The sequence below is a fragment of the Notothenia rossii genome (assembly GCF_949606895.1).
Source record: "Notothenia rossii genome assembly, chromosome: 6".
Lineage (NCBI taxonomy): Eukaryota > Metazoa > Chordata > Actinopteri > Perciformes > Nototheniidae > Notothenia > Notothenia rossii.
Genome location: NC_136909.1, coordinates 2909502 through 2915854, shown reverse-complemented (window position 1 = coordinate 2915854; position 6353 = coordinate 2909502).

Genomic DNA, 6353 nt, shown 5'->3' with positions numbered 1-6353 from the left:
CTTTCTACTTCTTACATGTTGAACTCAAATACCTGTACTTTCTACTTCTTACATGTTGAACCCAAATACCTGTACTTTCTACTTCTTACATGTTGAACACAAATACCTGTACTTTCTACTTCTTACATGTTGAACACAAATACCTGTACTTTCTACTTCTTACATGTTGAACACAAATACCTGTACTTTCTACTTCTTACATGTTGAACTCAAATACCTGTACTTTCTACTTCTCACATGTTGAACACAAATACCTGTACTTTCTACTTCTTACATGTTGAACACAAATACCTGTACTTTCTACTTCTCTCATTTTCCAAACAGACTGGTTCCTTTAGTCTGAATGTGTGTTTGGTGGCGTGATCATTATTATTTAGAGTCATTGCGTGCCTATTGATTTGAACACGATCCGTGTATCCATCATTTCCTGGTCTTCTCTAAAGAAGAGGGACCAATGGAAACGTTGTCATGTTGCCGTTGGTCACCATGGAAACATTCATTAGCTAACAATGACATTATTGTTCTATTAATATAAAGGGAGGTCAGGTACTCTTTAAAACAGCTGCTAGTTATGGGTACTTTTTACTGAAGTACATTTCAAAGCCTCTTTACTTTGACTTGAGTAAAGAAGTTTAGTCAGTACTTCTACTTTTACCAGAGTATTTTTAAACATGAATATCTGTACTTCTACCTGAGTAAAGGGTGTGTTTACATCTCTCTCTGTACACCGTGACCTTAATATGTTCCTCCTGATCTGATGTGAACATGTTGAGGAAACATGTTCAGTGAACGCTGCCCTGAGGCCCCCCGCGGTGCAGCCAGTCGTGAACCAAACACAGGAGCCGGTTTCAGCCGGTTCACAGTGGTGCGGTCAGTCATTTAATATTTAATCTGCATGCACAGGCCGGTATCTGGGCGGGGGGGGAGAGAGGGGGGGGGGTCCAAGTGAGAGAGGAAACATGAAACTCCTGTTCTGCTTGAAACTGTTACAGCTTTATTGTTGCTCTGCAGACAGAAGGCTGAGAAATATGGAGCATTAAAAACACTACAAGGATTCCTGAGAAGCCTTAGAGCAACCAGAGGGGGGAAGTACTCAGATACTGTCCTTAGTAAAAGTAGAAGTACTCAGATGTTGTACTTGAGTAAAAGTAGAAGTACTCAGATGTTGTACTTGAGTAAAAGTAGAAGTACTCAGATCTTGAACTTGAGTAAAAGTAGAAGTACTCAGATCTTGTACTTGAGTAAAAGTAGAAGTACTCTGATCTTGTACTTGAGTAAAAGTAGAAGTACTCAGATCTTGTACTTGAGTAAAAGTAGAAGTACTCAGATCTTGTACTTGAGTAAAAGTAGAAGTACTCAGATGTTGTACTTGAGTAAAAGTAGAAGTACTCAGATGTTGTACTTGAGTAAAAGTAGAAGTACTCAGATCTTGTACTTGAGTAAAAGTAGAAGTACTCAGATCTTGTACTTGAGTAAAAGTAGAAGTACTCAGATCTTATACTTGAGTAAAAGTAGAAGTACTCAGATATTGTACTTGAGTAAAAGTAGAAGTACTCAGATCTTGAGTAAAAGTAGAAGTACTCAGATCTTGTACTTGAGTAAAAGTAGAAGTACTCAGATCTTGTACTTGAGTAAAAGTAGAAGTATTCAGATCTTGTACTTGAGTAAAAGTAGAAGTACTCAGATCTTGTACTTGAGTAAAAGTAGAAGTACCAGAGTGTAGGAATACTCTGTTTCAGTAAAAGTCCATCATTCAAAATGGTCCTCAAGTGAAAGTAGAAAAGTATTCTCATCTAAATATAGTGAAAGACAGTAAAAGTAGTCATTGTGCAGATTGGTCCATTTCAGAATAATAGATATGATATGTTTGATAATGATTGATCATGAAAGTGTTCTCAAAGCTGGTAAAGGTGCAGCTAGTTTGAATGACTTTGTATACTGCAGGGTAGCTGGTGGATTTACTCCAGGTGGAACTAAAGTCTGATTTAACACTTGATTAGATTTCACATCATTCATCCACATCTGTGAAGTAACTAAAGGGATTAAATACATGTAGTGGAGTAGAAGTACACCATGTACCTCTGAACTGTAGTGGAGTAGAAGTACACCATGTACCTCTGAACTGTAGTGGAGTAGAAGTACACCATGTACCTCTGAACTGTAGTGGAGTAGAAGTACACCATGTACCTCTGAACTGTAGAGGAGTAGAAGTACACCATGTACCTCTGAACTGTAGAGGAGTAGAAGTACAGTACTTGAGTAAATGTAGTTACTTTGTGCTCAAAACAATCAACATTACATTTTAACTGCCTTCTGTTTAATGAATGAGCAAATGCGTTAAAGCTTTTTTGACGAGGCAGCTGCTTTGTATTTATTAAATGTTTTTATGTAAGAAGAAGCCATGCTGTGTTTACAGTCTGTTTGCAATTTCTCCCGATGAACTTCTGGGAAATCTGACCTTTAATAGCAACTATTATTCTCAGTTCTTATTCACCGTAATTGCACCGACCTTTATTGCCTCCCCCGGACCCCCTGCCTGCACAAGGCCCTTCATACTGCCACAAATTCTCTGATATTATTGCAGTTCTTTAAGTGAGTCAAAGTGTTTATGCCGGGCAATGAGACACTAAGCAGCCACAGAGTAATGATTCCAAAATTCTCCAGAAACAACTTTTTGCCTAACGATAGAGTCACTGTGAGATAGATATACACACACACACACACACACACACACACACACACACACACACACACACACACACACACACACACACACACACACACACACACACACACACACACACACACACACACACACACACACACACACACACACACACACCCTAATAGACGCCTCAGGACAGCCTCCTCCATACCCATAATTATCATCCTGTGATTTGTGTTTATTATTAAAACCAACTAGGAAAATATGTCGGCACACATAGAAGACCGCTTTTATATCTATTTTAACTTTTAAAAAAAGGCACAAATCATGCAAATAACTTGTTTTTGCATTACTTCTGAAAGGTGACTGCAGTAGACTTGAACAAGCACGGATACAAATAACCGAGAAATTCATAGTCACTGTCCCTATAACACACACACACACACACACACACACACACACACACACACACACACACACACACACACACACACACACACACACACACACACACACACACACACACACACACACACACACACACACACACACACACACACACACACACACACACACACACACACACACACACACACACACACACACACACACACACACACACACACACACACACACACACACACACACACACACACACACACACACACACACACACACACACACACACACACACACACACGACCTCCTAATGTTGCATAAGCTCCACTTGCTAACAGACAGCAGGGTGTTTGCAGCCAGACAGATTCCAGGAAAGTCCAATGAAGACTGGCATGCTCCGACTGTAACCGCAGAGCCTCCGGGGATTAATTATTGCACATTATTAGTCCCAGTGTGTGTTATCGTGCTACATCTCTACAAGATCCCTTAAGTCATGAGTCATTTAATTCTGTTTACCGCCTATTGAATAACAGTTAGTTTCTTTCCATGTTTTATTTCCTGTAGTGGAATTGTAAAAGTGGGAGCAGTAGATTTCATCCATCAGTATTTATGTTATTCTCTTAAAGCTAACAGAGTGATGCAGGTCCTCAAACACGGAAATAAGTCATCAGTATGTCAGTAAAAACCCCACTGATGGACTTGAAAAACAGCGGTTTCTAACAAGTGTCTAAATGAGACGACTAAACATGATATACGTGCTGTAGTTCCTTCATAGCCCAACATTAGCCTCCTTTAGCTTAGCGGTGGTGACGTGAAGTCATGTGACCGTGCTGTAGTTCCTTTATAGCCCAACATTAGCCTCCTTTAGCTTAGCGTTGGTGACGTGAAGTCATGTGACCGTGCTGTAGTTCCTTTATAGCCCAACATCAGCCTCCTTTAGCTTAGCGGTGGTGACGTGAAGTCATGTGACCGTGCTGTAGTTCCTTTATAGCCCAACATCAGCCTCCTTTAGCTTAGCGGTGGTGACGTGAAGTCATGTGACCGTGCTATAGTTCCTTCATAGCCCAACGTTAGCCTCCTTTAGCTTAGCGGTGGTGACGTGAAGTCATGTGACCGTGCTGTAGTTCCTTTATAGCCCAACATCAGCCTCCTTTAGCTTAGCGGTGGTGACGTGAAGTCATGTGACCGTGCTGTAGTTCCTTTATAGCCCAACATCAGCCTCCTTTAGCTTAGCGGTGGTGACGTGAAGTCATGTGACCGTGCTATAGTTCCTTCATAGCCCAACGTTAGCCTCCTTTAGCTTAGCGGTGGTGACGTGAAGTCATGTGACCGTGCTGTAGTTCCTTTATAGCCCAACATTAGCCTCCTTTAGCTTAGCGTTGGTGACGTGAAGTCATGTGACCGTGCTGTAGTTCCTTTATAGCCCAACATCAGCCTCCTTTAGCTTAGCGGTGGTGACGTGAAGTCATGTGACCGTGCTATAGTTCCTTCATAGCCCAACGTTAGCCTCCTTTAGCTTAGCGGTGGTGACGTGAAGTCATGTGACCGTGCTGTAGTTCCTTTATAGCCCAACATTAGCCTCCTTTAGCTTAGCGTTGGTGACGTGAAGTCATGTGACCGTGCTGTAGTTCCTTTATAGCCCAACATTAGCCTCCTTTAGCTTAGCGTTGGTGACGTGAAGTCATGTGACCGTGCTGTAGTTCCTTTATAGCCCAACATCAGCCTCCTTTAGCTTAGCGGTGGTGACGTGAAGTCATGTGACCGTGCTGGAGTTCCTTTATAGCCCAACATTAGCCTCCTTTAGCTTAGCGGTGGTGACGTGAAGTCATGTGACCGTGCTGTAGTTCCTTTATAGCCCAACATTAGCCTCCTTTAGCTTAGCGGTGATGAGGGGAAGTCATGTGATGTGTCATCAGGCCCGCCCCTCCCTACACGCAGATCACGCAGGCTGAGTGGGGCCTCATCTTGCGGCCTCAACTCGCGGAGGGACCCTCATTTTATGCGCAAATCTAGGGCAATTGAGCGCGCCACAGTTTTGCCGCTGCGAGGCTCCTGCGCTCGCAGTTCATGCGCATGCTCCACTCGTGCCCCCCCGTCGACGCTCACGACACATAACTTTGCGTGGGGCCACAGGTTTGCCGGGGCAGCCCTTTGTGTCTTTATGGCTTTCTCAGTTTTTTGTGTTTGCTATCTTGGTTTTGTCGTAGCAGCTTTAAAATCAGCTGTGGTCTAGAGAGAATAATCAGTCAGGTAACAAACGTACAGCAACACAATATTCATATTAAGAGCAATGAGGAACCTTTGTACTTGCAAGTATGACGTCTCCTCCAAAGGACACGTACTGTTCTGAGTAAAACAGGCTCTCTTTATAAGAGGACATCAAAGCAGATTTACATTACAACATCATTCTGGGAGGCCAGCTGATACCCCCTCTGGCACTGTATGCAAAACCTTCACTCAATACAAGACAATGGGATATACAGATACCCCTCAGATCACCCCCAGAGAGATGACCTAATCAGAGAAACTAAGGTCAGCAATGTTTCACAATTTCCTTAACAGTTTTTGGAACCAGAAGTGACACCAGAGATAGCGCAAAATAACTGAAAGATAAAAAGCCATTTATAGGTGACCAAAATGTTACAATTAACTTCCCTAGTGAAGAGTGAAGAGCTTGTAAGGTGAAAATGCAGTCGTAGTTACCTATCAATCACAGGTAGCCCCGCCCTAAAGCACACCCTGCTTCATCATCGATTTTACTCTAAGTAAAACCATCATTCACCAAACAAACATCATGCCGTGATGAAGAAGACTTGAAGCTATTGAGACCATTTATTAGACCCTCCAGAAAAACGCGATTCTGCGATCACAGAATTTACCGCATAATCAGCAAAATGGCGCAGATTTTTAAAAAGCCGCAGATTTATCAAAAGGCCGCATAATCCCCGCATTTTTCCACACAAAGTTGAGGGGGAAAAAAGTTAACTCGTCTTGACGTGACGTCATCAGCTCGCGCATCACAGAATGTAAACAACACTGTATAGACTGAACGTGTGGAGCTCACACGATAGAGAAAACACCAAGATGAAAATATCTAATCCATTTACCGACGAACATTTCTACTAAAGACCGGGCAAAAAGTGGGGGGAAACTATTCTGCACCCCGTGCAACTGTGTGTTGGAGCATAAGAGAACATCGACGGTGACGACCCACTTTGATTCATTCAAACCTTCGAAAATGCTTTCTGCTGCTGCGGACAAGAAAGCCAAACAACGTTCACCGAGGCAT